The sequence below is a fragment of the Fistularia commersonii genome, chromosome 22 (assembly GCF_037954325.1).
Source record: "Fistularia commersonii isolate RoL2024-O1a breed Wild chromosome 22, RoL_Fcom_v1.0, whole genome shotgun sequence".
Classification (NCBI taxonomy): Eukaryota; Metazoa; Chordata; class Actinopteri; order Syngnathiformes; family Fistulariidae; genus Fistularia; species Fistularia commersonii.
The window spans coordinates 3,697,762-3,712,557 of NC_141305.1; the positions used below are offsets into that span (position 1 = coordinate 3,697,762).

The window sequence follows — 14,796 nt, forward strand, 5'->3', positions numbered from 1 at the left end:
ACTCAGCTCTGGCGTTGATAAAGAAATAGAGTTCTCTCAAATAATACCATTTTCAGACATATTGATGACATGTCTTCAGACATTGCAAAAAAAGTGACGGAAAAGTTGCACATCAGTGGGAAATTTGCATTGCAACTTGACGAACCTACAGATATTAGATTTCACACTAAGTAAATTTAGACTACAGTTTCATTCTGACTCGTTAAAAAATGTTTTTGACATATTTATTTGGTGATGTGCCGTGTGATTTTTCGAATGTAAAATATGTGCCGTGGCTCAAAAAAGGCTGGGAAACACTGGTCTATGTTAATGAGTCGTAACGTGCGGTCGGAAAAAGGCCGAACGAGTTTTCAAACCGCCTCGTCTCCTGTCTTGCCCCCAATGACGGAGACGGTGGTATCCTATAGTTTAATCCAGCCTTATACCAGCGCCGTGGCTTTTCGGATGCTAAGCGCTTTCTTTATTGAATCGGATGTTTGCTAATAAATCACGTGGCGCCGGGGGTCGGCGTGATTCACCCGCCGCTTCTCTCCGGGGTAATTCTGCAATGCAACTCTCGGGGGAAGCGAATTTGCATCCATTCCGTGACTAATTTAGCTGTTTGCTTTCATTGAGTCGGTGTTCACTACGCTTCATACATATCTCTTCCCTCTTCCACTTCCCCTTCCTCGTGGTGTTTCCTTTTCTTTCTCTCCCGGCCCCTCTCATTTCGCATCTCTTTTGACGAGCCGTCAATGCCTTATTTTACCGTCATCCGTAACATTCCCGAATTCAGGAGAAGAGAGCGCTTTTTTTTTTTCTTCTTCTTCTTTAAATTTGGACTAATCTCGCGGTGGCGAGGATGTCGGGGCAGGCGGCGGCTGACATCAAGTGACGAATGTCTCTGAGAGAGAATTCACTAAAGGTCAGCCGTGAGGTGCGACATACTTAAAAGTTCAATCTGTCATCCAGATGTAAACAGTGTCACTTTCCACCGCTAATCAGAATGTGCTGGAACTCTCCTTACTCCGAAAATAGTAGGTTTGGAGGTCTGGAGGTCCGGAGGTTATGCGCCGAGATCACTTTGACCAGAGCAAGGCAAAAGAATTTCCAAACCGTAATGTTCTGGAAGAAATTTAATTGAACTCTGTTGTTTCCTACTCCCCTATCAGTTCTGAGGATCACCAAGCACTTGACTTTGACTTAACTTTGACACTTTATATTTTATTGTATTTCTTATTCTCCCTCCTTCCTACTATTATCTATTATTGTTATGTTTTACTTTAAACTCTGGCACAACAATTTCCTTCGGGATAAATAAAGTCGTTCTTATCTTATCTTATCTTATCTTATCTTATCCCATGAGTTCTTATGTAGCCTATAAAAAGATGGGACCCTACTTGGGAGCAGGTGCTACATTGGTTCTAGGAACTGAGCTCTTTGGTTCCTGCGGTGTCCGGATGCACCATGAAACGGTCCAGATCCTGGAAAGGTTCTTGAAACTGCGAAAAGTTTCGACAGTGCCGAAGAGGCTAATGATGAACTGGGTCGGTGCCTTGTGTCCGAGGGTTACGGGCTTGTAACAGTGGACTGGTAGGAGGTAGATGTGTTTTTGTGCAGATGGACTACTCACAGAAGTACATGATTGCTTCTTCAAGTTGAGGTGTGTTGTCACAAACAAGGCTTTCAACCGTACCAACTGTCAAGGCCTACCTGAAGCATCTGACCTGGGGAGAAAAAAACATCCTGCCGGGTTTTATGGTACATTCTTGCCCTTTGTCACCAGAATAATGAAGCTCAATGCCGATGTTTGCACCTTTCGGCTGTGGATGTAACTGCTGGGTTATTACCAAGGTCCCTGATTTTAGCAAAGCTACTCTGTAAACGCTGCATTTACCTCTCGTCGCGTGATCGGAACCGTTGTACTGGGTTGTTTACGTTGCGTGTAAGTGTTGGAAAATAACATTTTGAGCCATTTACTGTATTTTACACAACAATAGACGACTCTCTGTACGAGGGCCGAGCCTCCATCTGTTTATCTGGGGACAAAAGAACTACACTTCGGTCTCAGCAAACATCAGGCAGTTTCACTTAACAATTCCTCACACGCGGCTTCGGTTTGTTTTTTCGTTACGCCGCAGGTCGCTCTCGCTCATTGGCTGAAAGTCAATTTAGCCATTCAGGCACCGTTTGTGCAACAACGTTCCATTTCATCTGCATTTTCAAACAGTTGCACTCGCAGATGGCAATGTTTTGCAAACAATATCCAAAGAATCACCAGAAACGCTGTAGCGCATTTGGCTTGCCGGTAGTCGGCGATGTGGTGCACTATAGTGACAAACATCAACAATGGCGGGCAAACAAGCAATTGTATGGACCAACAAAGGGGTGGACTTATTGCTTGGAGTGACTGTACTACAAGGTCGGTCAATTCCGAGAGGATGTAAACTGGGAGTCATGGCAGTTCGGAGTACTTCCGAGTACTTCCGAGTCCCCTTTTGTCATTCTGGTGGACCCATATGCGTATGTCCCCATGGACATGGAAGTACTCTCAACCCTTTCCTTTCCATTCCCCGTTTCCGCAAATGCCATTCTCGCATCGAAGGACGGGCTGAATGCAACAGCTGTTTTGGGTTTTCGCCTGAATACAAAATAGACAAACAGGTGGTTTGCGAGTTTTTATTTTGTGTTTTCAATTGTGGCCCGTGGGGAGTTGAGTCCACCTATTGTGATTTTTGTCTCATCACCCGTGTTCAAATCCTTCCGACTGTTGCCTCTCTGTATGCTTGCGGAGATTTCACTGTTTATGTAACAACGGCCTGTAAGACCGAATCTGCTGCCCTGGTGTTTTATTTTCGAATGTCGACCAGATGCTATGCTGTTTTTGTGTCTGACGTAAATTCTGTCGGAAATAGACCCGTCATGTATTTATAGCCGGGCCGGATAGAATCGCTTTTGGAATGCTGTTGAACACTTCTTGCCTTGGGGCTGCTATGACTAGGTGCAGACTAGGCGCTAGCACGCACCGCAAAAAGACGCAGCGGTAGCTTAATGATGTTTTATGGAAGCCTTACGGTATCAACTCTAAACTTACCAGGATTCATTTTGGTTGCAGAGCGATCATGTGGATTGGTTTCGGCGGTCTCTCGCGGTTCACGACATGTTGTGACTCAGTGTTTTGAGCCCTCGCTTTAGCATCATAAGAGGCATCAGAGGCCTTTGTGGACCGGGACTTTATCCCCCAGGGCAACACGGGAGCTCTTGAGGTGCTCTGGGTAACATTCAAAATAAAAGAGTCCTCTTTCCACCTGCTAGTCTTGAATATAAAAGCTCGATTCCCGATCGCACTTTGTCATCGTGCTCCAGTTTGACCGCTGAAGTCTGAGAGAAACTGGTAACATCGAGTGAAACCGAAGAAGAGTTGCCATGGTTACTTGCTGTTTCATCAACCTTTTGGACCGGATTCAGAACGGGACTCTACTCACCTGCGTTATTTGGATTGAGCTTCTCATACCAGAAGATTATCTAAACTCTCTCATGTGTTACTGCAGAATAAGTCAAAATGTTTGGAGGCTGTAATAGAACAATAGGAAAGAACCTTCCGGACAAAGAGCGGGAGAAGTGGCCACTTTCTATATTTGCTGTTGTCGATCATTCACCGGTTGGTTACGAATCTTATGATTTACTTTTAGGTCTTATCCCATGCTTTTAAGGTGACCAAAGCTACAAGGCTAAAGCTTATAGCTTTTGTCACCTCACCCTCTGTGAACCTAAGCCCACTTCTAGAACATCCCTTACAATCGCATCAGTTATCCCTTTGGATCTTGTCAAGGCGTCAGAAGGTTGGTGGTTTGATTCCAAGCTCCTCCTGTCGGTGAGTTGAAGTGTCCTTCAGCAAAACGCCAAATCCCTAGTTGCTCCCGGTGGCCTGGTTAGCCACCTCTTCCTACCTCAAGCAGTCGAGACAGAACGCCGCCCGGATTGAGCTGGGTTTACCCGGCCCTGACGCCCCATCGCTAGCTCCAAGGGCAATTTTGGGTACTGTAGATCATCTTAGAGGTCAGTCCACTCCAGACTAGCTTCACAAGGAAAATATCAGCATACAACTGCATGACTTGCATTGCCTTGGATGACAGCTCTGTAGCATTACCCGCCCCTGACGCCCGATTGCTAGCTCCAAGGGGAATTTGGGGTTCTGTAGATCACCTAAGAGGTCAGTCCACTCCAGACTAGCTTCACAAGGAAAATGTTAGCATACAACTGCATGACTTTCATTGCCTTGGATGACAGCTCTGCAGCATTGAGCTGGGTTTACCCGCCCCTGACGCCCCATCGCTAGCTCCAAGGGGAATTTGGGGTTCTTTAGATCACCTTAGAGGTCAGTCCACTCCAGACTAGCTTCACAAGGAAAATGTTAGCATACAACTGCATGACTTGCATTGCCTTGGATGACAGCCCTGCAGCCATCGGTGTGTGAATGGATGAATCCAATCTAGTCTTAAGCGCGACATGAGGGGAGACCTTTTCCCATCCATATTTGACCCCCAGGAAGATGAACCGGCACATGGAGGCGTCTCTTTGCAACTGGCCAGCGGGCCGAGGACATCTGAACCCAGGCTCGTGCGCATTATGCGCCATTCGCCACTGCGAGGCGAAGTGTCGAGCGCCAAGCCGCGAACGCCAGGGGTGGGACTGGAGGATGGCGTCGAACGCAAGCGGCGCACCTTGATTTCTCTGAGGACAGACGCTCATCCATGTTAATCAGGGCTTTGGCCCCTGTTTCCATTAATGACAAGGCAGGTGAGAGGGGATGTCAACACCGGGTCCTTAAAAGCCAGACACCGCCATTCCCTCCCGCCCTGCATCCATCCATGCTGCCGTCGCTCATAATGAGCGCTTCATCCCGGCCTCTGCCGGCAGCTCTGAAAATTGGAGTCATGATTTTGAATTTATATGAGTGTTTAGGAGGGGCGGTTTGCCCGAATGCCACTGTTGCCGGCGCAGGATGGATTTATTAGGCTGACGAGCGAGTCTGCCTCCGATGGGAGGGATGAATAACAGGATTTGAGAGTGTGATTAAAAGTTATCCGTATAATCTTTTCCAAGATAATGAAAAAGAAGGGAAGGTTGTGTTTACCCTTTTGTTTTTTTTTTTGTTTTTTCCAATCTCGTTACTTCCCCCCCATTCAATTAAATCAGTTTCTGATGCCATCATTAAGACGCCGCGTGCCGGTCGTGGCGTTCCGGGTCGCGGAAACGGGGGGAAAAAAAACAAGCCTCTACACGGTTCGTGCAACCGTGGCGTGTTACTTTGTGGCTCGATGGCCGCCATAAAGGGAGTTATTGCCTCCATTCGTCATCGGGGGGGGGGCCTCTCCTTTCTCTCGTCCCGCCGCCTCCTCTCTGATGTTTAAGGCGGACAGATAACATCTGCGACAGGTTCCATATTGTCGACGACCCCGATTCCTTCTCCGAGCGCCCGCCGCTTCTCCGCCCCGCCTCCGCCTGCAATTCGCTGTTCTTGCGTCCGGCGCTGCTCACCGATTAGGGAGTTAAAGGTTGAGCGATGGTTTCATTTCAAGTGAATTGAGAGAATAAATTCGGATTCGATGCGTGACACGGGCAACCACACACACACACACACACACACACACACACACATGACCTTTTACATCTGGATCTACAAGCGCCAGAAAAACAAGAACGCGATTAAAAAAAGACGGCATTGTGTTATAAAACGCGAAAGCGCGTTTCACGTACGGGTTCACGCGGGTTGATCCTTATTATCCCGAAACTGCGGATCCTCATGTAGGAGCCCTCGTTTATTTATTTATTTTTTTATCGTTAAGTAAATGTACTGCCAGTAAAACGATTAGACAGCAGTAGAATACGCGCGGACGTTTTCTTATTCATCTTTTCTTTGGTTATTGAAGAGAACGGTGGCAGGTTTGTATAATTTCCAAAAAAGCCGTAGATCTTCCTGCCAGAGAAGATATGTCATCCGCTCGCTTTAAATCAAACCCATAAACAAGCTTCCATCCTTCTCGCCTCTCATCATTCTCCTTAATATCTATTTTTAATCTCTTTCTGCATGGCTAATACTTCACGTACCTCACTCCGCGTACAAATGTCTGCGTGTTCTTGCTTTGGCTTTTAACAACGGCACATAGGACACTTCATATAAATCATCTTTTTAGATTAGATTTAAATTTCGGGTTCTCTGGGGTTCCTCGCACAGCCTCAAATCATGCAGTAGGTTTGTTGGTGATGCTAAATTATCCATTTGAATGAATGAATTTTTGTATGTCTATATAGCGTGATCTCTAAATAACAGGTGAATGGGTGTTCGTCTCTAGATGCAAATGCATGGTTGTTTTCCTCTATACAGGACCGTCTCCGAAAATTAAAATATTGTGATGAAGTTATTTATCTTCTGTAATGCAATTAAAAAAACAAAATTGCTTTTTCATGATATTCTAATATTTTGAGATAGGATTTTTTGAGTTTTCTTAAGATGTAAGCCATAATCAGCAATATTACAATAACAAAAGGCTTGCAATATTTCAGTTGATTTGTAAGGAATCCAGAATGTATGACATTTTTGTTTTTGTAATTGCATTACACAAGATAAAGAACTTTATCAAAATATTCTAATTTTCTGTGACAGTCCTGTACATGATTGGGTGAAACCCGCCTCTCGCCCAATCTCAGCAGTTTATAGTGAGTGAATATAGATAGCAACATATATGTGAGGCTGGACTTTATCTGTGCCCGTAAAGAGAAAGGTAATTATGATAATATGTAGCTGCGGAGTCTCTAATAATCTTGGGTTCGCTCCACGTTTAAAAAACGAATTTGGTCTCTTCGCTTAATTCGACCGTAATCTCAAATGCGCGGATGGATCAAATCATTCGTAAGGCAAACGGCGGTTCCCGCGAGGTGAGATCGTCTCGTCAGGTGGACTCGTCCCGGCGGCTCGCTTTGCGGAGCGACGGGTCAGCGCCTCCGAAAATGTGATCTAAAAGAAAAGGGGGTTAAATAAGGGGGAAAAGCGGTTTTACCGGAGGAGTCGGCCCCGTCTTTGTCCTCATTAAAACAAATCCTCCGGGGCTCAAAAGGCGCAGGCAATTTAGTCTTAAAGCACTCGGTGTTAATTTTGTATAAAAAGCTAAACATGCGTTGCCCTTTTTGTGCAGAAAACAAGCTAACAATTGGCTGCAGTCGTTCCCCCCGGACCACCTGTCGTAATACGACTCGGAGACTGAAAGCCTCTTTATTTTCCTTTCATCGGCGAAACAATGCGACGCAAACGAGCCCCGCGTCAAGCAGGAGCACAATGAGCGTTTTTTTTTTTTTGTTTTTTTTTTTCCGCGCGGCTCCTCAAATCCAACAATCCGATCGGCGGATCGCGTACGAGTAAGACCCCGTCGCCGCCGACCCCCCTCTGAGTCACCGAGCCGTCGATCGGAGGTCGCGCAAAACCCCCCCCCCCCCGCTTGCAATCTGCACAACTTGACCCTGTGCGGCTGTCAAGCAGAGATGCTCGAATCCGTCTCCATGACGACGACACCCCCTCTGTTTCCTAAATACACTCTCGCCAAGGGAGGGGTTCGTTTTTCATCGTGCGGGTTTGAGGCCAAAGAGTCCCCCAACTCTCCACCTTCCCATTTTCCGGACGGCATCGGAGAAGCCGGGTCTCAGACGCAGGCAAGGCCAGCATGGAAAACAAGTCTGACTTACAGCCGGGTTGCAGGTCAGACTGGAGGTCAAGCAGGAAACTTGTTCCCTGATTGAAAAAAAAAATCACACAGTGACTAAAACCGTTAAAGCACTACAACTGTGCATCATTTACAATACCGTATTTTCACGAATATAAGGCGCACCTGATTATAGGGCGCGGGTTTTGCATACAATCCACACACGCACTTCCCCCTTTAACGTTCTCATGGCGTCCTCTACTACGTCCGCCTTACAACAACAACAACACACACACAAGCATACAAGTGTGCGGATTTAAAAACAGAGTGGGAGCTAAACTGAGTTCAGTATTCACATTTTTTTACCGGTAATCGTCATCAATCAAACCAATTGAAGTCCTCATCCTGTGTTTCTGATTTGAACAGTTGGAAATCTCCATCGAACTTTCTTCACTGTCAGAGTCACTTTCCGTGCCGAGCGGCTCCTCGGAATTGATGCCGGCTTTTGCGGAAAGCTGGAACAACAGTGCTAGCGGACACGTTAGCCCGAGCATCTACGATCCATTCGTAAATTGTGGCATAACTCGCCCGGCGCTGCTCTTAGTGAAACTGTGGTCTCCAAGAAGACTTTTCGTACCCCATTGTGCGTATGGCTACCATGCTGGTCCCCTTCTTCTGCACAGTGTGACTCACCGGGATGTCGAAAGTGAGCGGCACCTCGTCCATGTTAGTGATCTGTCTGGGCTGGATGTGCTTGTCGTTGATGTTTTCAGGGTTGTTAAAACAACCATGTTCTGCATAACACACATACCCGTTCTTTTATACACAGACAACCACACTTCCCCCTGTAACGTTCTCATGGTGTTCTCTAGTACGTCCGCCTTGCAACAACAGCACACACAGGGCGCACTGCACATTTTGAAGAAAATCTAAGACTTTTATGTGCACCTTATAGTTGTGAAAAAACGGTAACCGTCTTCTAGTTCAGATCTGAAACGGACAGGCTTTTTTTTCTGGAAAGTTTGCGGAAATCATTTGAACTGAGCGAAAACCCGTATCTTTTGGACATAATCCGACGTAATTTCATGCAGGCAACAGTTTCGACTCAACTCAATTTGATTAATGTCAACATAACTGGTGGGAGACGGAAGAGTTTGCCACAGCAACAGGGAACGAGACTCCAAATTATCCAGTTGTGTGAATGAGAGAGTGAATAATCCCTACAGAATAATAAATGGGAATGACGGCGTGAGTGGTTTGTCTATATGCGGCCCTGTGACAGACCGGTTCAGGTTGAGTAAAAGTAAAAGGCAAAGTTCGCACGAGGAAAACAGGTGCGCGCCATTAGAGCAGGCAGGGAACTGATTGGACCGGAGATGGGGAAGCGGTTATTAATAAACAACAAACAGGTGAGCAGCCCCCCCCTCCAAATAACAAAACAAAACAAAACAAAGAAGGCAAGCAGAAGGTGGCTCATCACAAAAAGTAAGACACGATCTCACAAACACACACACACACACACACACACATAGGCACAGATTACATTACATTACATTACATTACATTGCATTTGGCAGACGCTTTTATCCAAAGCGACTTACAATAGAGTACGTAGGGACAGCAAATACACTTGCAAATACACGATGCACAAGAAATGTACAGAACAGTAAGCTTGGGTTAGTGAGGGTTTTTTTTTTTTTTTTTTTTGACAGAGACACACAAACGTACACACACACACTGCATAGCCTAACTTGCTGCCAACCTGATCTGGGGCATCAGCGCAGTAAAAAATCCTGAAAGAGAAACGTTTTTACCTGTTTCTTGAAGGTTGAGAGAGATGATGCTAGTCTTGTTGCTTCTGGAAGTTTGTTCCACCACTGAGGTAGTAGAACTGAGAACAGATAGAGTGAACCCAAGATGGATAAGGTGATGAAGGACAGCTTTTTAACAAGCCTTTTTGAGTGAAATACAGCAAAGCAAACCGGTGACGCTGTCGGGAAACGCCTGCAAGACCGAGAAGGGGAGGAAATAAACCCGTATGCACAAGTCAGGAATCGAGACCGCAGAAGCCTAACCTCAATATCGGACAGGTTTTCTGACAGCGGCAGACTTTTATAAACAAATATCAGGTGACAGTTTTGAACAGTATCGTATTGCAAAGAAGGATGTGACGTTTAATTGCTGTTTACAGTGGCAGACTTTTATAAACAAATATCAGGTGACAGTTTTGAACAGTATCGTATTGCAAAGAAGGACGTGACGTTTAATTACTGTTTGTCGTCGATGTATCCGATTACCAAGGCGAGTCAGGTAGCATTGCAACGCCGACTGTTTCTCTCCCGTCTCCTCCGAAGCCCGCCAGGTGCGTCCCCTCGAGAAACGTCCGTTTGGTTAAAAGAATCTGATTGTGTTTTCGCCGAGTGTTTTACAGACACGCGTCGCCGCTCCAAGCCGTCTGCTGTTTTGAACAAATCACCGCGATGTTTGCTCCTCCTCTTGAGTCGCGTTAATGCGCCCGCAATCCGGATGATTAGCAGCTACCCTTATCCTCGTTTTTAATTAGCCGCGCTGGAATGCTAACCACGCTAATTGCAGCTAAACGCAAAGTGCGGCTTTGGGCTGATGGCTGGAGTTAAAGTGGAAATAATGTAATTGGGTGCTGCCGAGTGTTTAAATGAAATAGCTGTTTGTTTGTTTTTTTACACAAGATTGAAACGGGCCAATAAACATGCAGCGGAACAAAATTAACAAACACTTTATTTTTTTTATTTTTTTTTACCGCCTGTTTCGGGATGAGAGAGACATTTCGGCCGACGGGCTGATGCGAGATGCCCCTGAAAGACCACCGTTTGCCTTCTTGTCAACTCGTCACTCCTTTGTCCTCATCCGCCGGCCCCAAAATGAGAAAAATCTTCTTGTCGTTCATTTTCTCTCCCTCCACAAAGACTCTTTTTCCTCTTCATGTGTGTTGCTAGTGTTGCTCCCACACACACAAACACATGTGAAATCGCCGCCGAGAGCGCCGCTGGCCTGTGACAGCGCGCCGACTCCCACCCGTATCCCCGTGGTGACAGTTAAGACACGATAACAAGAGATTTTTTTTTTCGTTCACACACACACACACACACACCTATGCACGCAGGCGCTATTACATTTAGTTGTATATCACACACAGGTTGGTCATCCACTGGCGTTCATTAGGAGGTGACCTGGTTCCTTGAGCAACGGCGGTGACTTCCAGAGTCGGTATCTGGACCTTCTCTGGTTTCTGTGATCATCTTCTTGTTGCAAGCTAGTTTGGTGAAACAAATGCGTATTTCAGCAGTCGGTGTTTGTGATTGGCTAGAAAAAGACCGACCCCTCTTTGGTCAGAGTGATGTGAATTTTTTCGGACGGTGACATTATGAGTGATTTGAGTCTCCACGTTCTCCTCGTGTCTGTTGGGGTTCCTCCAGGTTCTCCAGGTTCCTCCCACAGTCCAAAAAGGTAAATATCTAGTCCTGTGAATGAGAGGATGAATGTTTATAGGCCCTAAAATGGATTTAGATTCAATTCAACTGTATTGTCATTACACAAGTACAAGTACAGGGCAATGAAATGTGCAAAAGAACAGCAGGTGGTGATATAATAAATAAATTCTATGTTCTGTCAACAATTTAAAAGTGATTTAGAGGTTGAGGATATGTGCATTAAATGTAGCACACAAGTAGAAATTAAACCGTAAGTTATGCGATGAAATGGATATTAAATAGTATCTAAATACATCTGAACTACAGCTGCATAGGGTTATGAAATACTTGACGGTGTGTGAATGAGAGGGGGGATATTTCCAGGTAGGTTTGTTGTGGTGTGTGAATGAGAGAGTGATAGTTTGTATGACAGCAGCGGCAGTGAAATTGAATGACTGATAAACACTCCATATGAGCTCATTGTTGTTTAGGTCATAGCTTAGAAATCCCAAGATTTCACAACAACGAACTGGGTAATTTTGTCTTCCATGATATCATTTAATGCCTATAAATAGCAGCACACGGTATTTCTCAGCAAATGTTTTTGTAACCTTACTAACTCCATGTATGGAGGTCAAATACATAAATATATTTACAGCTGCCTCAGGACTAACCCATAAGTCCAGCTGTATAACAAACATGACTGTTATATGCTACATACAGCTAAAATGTACTAATATGTAAATCCAACATACAGACGTAAAAGGTCAGATGATATTCAACAGTTTTTGGTGAGAATTAGACATAATGTAATTTTTTTTAGTACTACAGAAGTTCTGGAGTTACTGCAAGAAAGAGGCGTTGGTCAAGGTGCTCACGCTGTGCACAAAAGAATAAGAAATTGTTACGCCAGAGTTACAAGGAAAATATAACAATAATAAATAATCGTAGAAAATAGTATAAACAGTAAAAAAAAAAGGGGAGAATAAGAAATACAAATAAACTATAAAGTGTCTTTAGTAACAAGTGAAAACTATAAATCGTCTTAAGTAACAAGTAAAAGATAAGGAGTGCACAAGAGTATGAAAAATTGTTGTACATATAGCTGCTATGAAATATTGCACAGTTATGAACATATATACAGATAAATTATTACAATTAACAGGAAGTGGGTGAGATTTTTATTTTTTTTTAACTTTCCTGGAAAATGCTGAAAAAAAAAAAGTACGGATGATTCACAGCCCATCCCTGCTGTGGCGTGTTGCTGCGGCCACACCCTAAAATCCAGCGGTCTGGAAAAATCTGCTCATCCAGTTTGCACGATCAAAATAAAAGGTTATTTTGCATAACTTCTTGGAAAAAGTACCGCTAACATCATTAGCCTCGCACTGACGGCAAGGGCCGACCGGCGTTTTCCTTGTGTAGAGAACCTGTTTGTTTCAGTCAACGGCAAAATTAAAAAGCGCTTCGGCCGATCCGACAGCTCTGCCGATTGCGCACATCGACGATTCCTGAAAGAAATCGAACCCGGACTGAACCGGCTAAAGGCCTCGCGGTAATTCTCTGCCGTAATCACTATTCTGCCCGCCTCCGCCCTCCGCTCCCCAACACCGAGCTCATTATATCTGCAGCGAGAAGCGTCTGGCGGGGATATTGCTCCGCTCCTCCATTTGCACGGAGGGTCTCGGCGAAGCTCGCTGCCCGTTCCAGAAGAACCGCCGTGGAGTTTGGGCTCCGGTGAGACGGACACAGGTGCTCATCAGACAAGGATCCGATGTTTTTCACTGTATCAGAGCAACTGCGCGACGATAGCGAGTCACTGTCAGCTAATTAAGGAGAAAGCACACAACCTGTATGTGTTAGCGTGCGCTTGTGTGTGTGTGTGTGTGTGTGTGTGTGTGTGTTGTCCTGGTCTAATGGCGTCTGAAGGATCCCGACGCTCCCGCTCGTCCTCGATCAAACGGACTTTTCACTTGAAGGTGTCGCCGTAATTGGTGTCTCCTCCAGTGCGCGGGCGGGTGAATGCGTACACGTGTACGGCGAGCGACTCGGCGCTCTTTCTCGCTTGCGTGTTGTGTGTGTGTGTGTGTGTGTGTGTGTTTAAACGAGCCTCTTCCTAAAGTTATGTTTACGGCATGTTTTTAATGAATCGAATGTTATTTGCATGAATCCTAGAAGGGCACCAGAGCAAGAAGGTCCCTTGCTTTCTGCGTGGAGTCTCCATGTTCTCCACGTGTCCACTCGGGGGTTCCTACGGTTTTCTCAGGTTTCCTCCACAATCTAAAAACATGCATCGGAGGCCTGTGGGAATGAGCGGGCCACTGACGGGAATGTTTGTATGAACTCCACCTCTCACCTAATGACGCAAAGATATGCTAGATAACGATAATTCATTCATTATCTTTAATATTATTATTGTAGGAGGCAAGGACACCCTCCCACTAGGATTTCATGACTATTACAGAGGAGGTTATTATTAAAGATGTAATAAATACGCATATATAGTATATATCTATCAAATCAATGAAGACATCCCCCTCGGCGACCGTTTCCCAGGGTAACTGACCTCCAAAAGCCCAGCCGGCACTTTTTTCGAAATTAACGCTTAATTAATTTTGAGCGGCCACCTTCAAACTCAATTCAAGAAGCTGTCAGTCAAAATAAAATACAGCGTTTCTCACGCTGTAGATTAAAGTAGGCGACGGTTCACCGCAGATGCGCTATGCTAAGCGACTGTGGGTATTTTGAGCTCCTCGTCTGCAGCGTGTTCCGGGATAATAATCATTTTCAGATTATAGGGATTTTTAAAAATATTTTTCATGAGCGTTGAACCGTCGAGGCTTCGCGTGAACGCGGTCTCGCTTTCACTTTCACTTTCGGTAAGGTTTCGGCTCCGTTTCAACGATTCCACGGAAGCTCTTAACAGGATACAGGTCGGGGTTTGAAAAATAAACAGGGAATGGAGGTGATGAAAGAAGAAATGTCTGAATGAAAACCGGAGTGGGGGGCGAAAAAAAGTACTGATTATTTATTCTGGGAGGAAGATCCTGGCAATTAAGTCACTTAAAGCGCTCCTTCTGACGCAAAGCGGGTGATTTGCACGGAGGTGGGATGCACGCCGGCGTTCAGTGTTCCACCGGTTCAAAGGACAACGCAGCTTTTCAGCACCTGCTTGAAAAGTTCCAATCCAGGCAATGAGAAAAAAAATGCTAATCGGTGCTTTTGATGAAAACCCTGAAGCCGACGGCCCCCGCTTACGGAACCCAACCCGGGGATCCTCTCCCGCCTCCGCAAACCCGCCCCACACAGCGGAGGGGATGGAGATGTAGGATTTCGTTTTTTTTTTTTTTTCTTTTTTAATCAAATACGGTTCAGCAAAAGGACGGCGTGATGGAGGGGCGACAATTATATCGTCCTGTCACCTCGACAGCTAGTTTCCTGGTTCTGGCGTTGATAGTGCCACTAATAATAACAGTACCGCTAACAGTTACATGCGAATAGCTGGGATGATACAATAATGGCTTAAATGCTCATAAAAGAAATTACAAGAGGGAACGCCTGGCGAGACGCTGCAGTAGAACCTGAAAGTGTGGTGCAGATGGGATGGGACGAATGAGAGAGGTGCATCATGAGATGCCGCTCAGAAGTTAGCATATTCGCAGCTAGCCTAG

General features: G+C 45.4%; 1 protein-coding gene across 4 annotated transcripts in view; it reads left to right on the top strand.

Annotated features, from left to right (window-relative positions):
* Positions 1–14,796, top strand: part of ksr2 (kinase suppressor of ras 2) — a 114,753-nt gene that overhangs the window by 39,489 nt on the left and 60,468 nt on the right. The window lies entirely within an intron of this gene.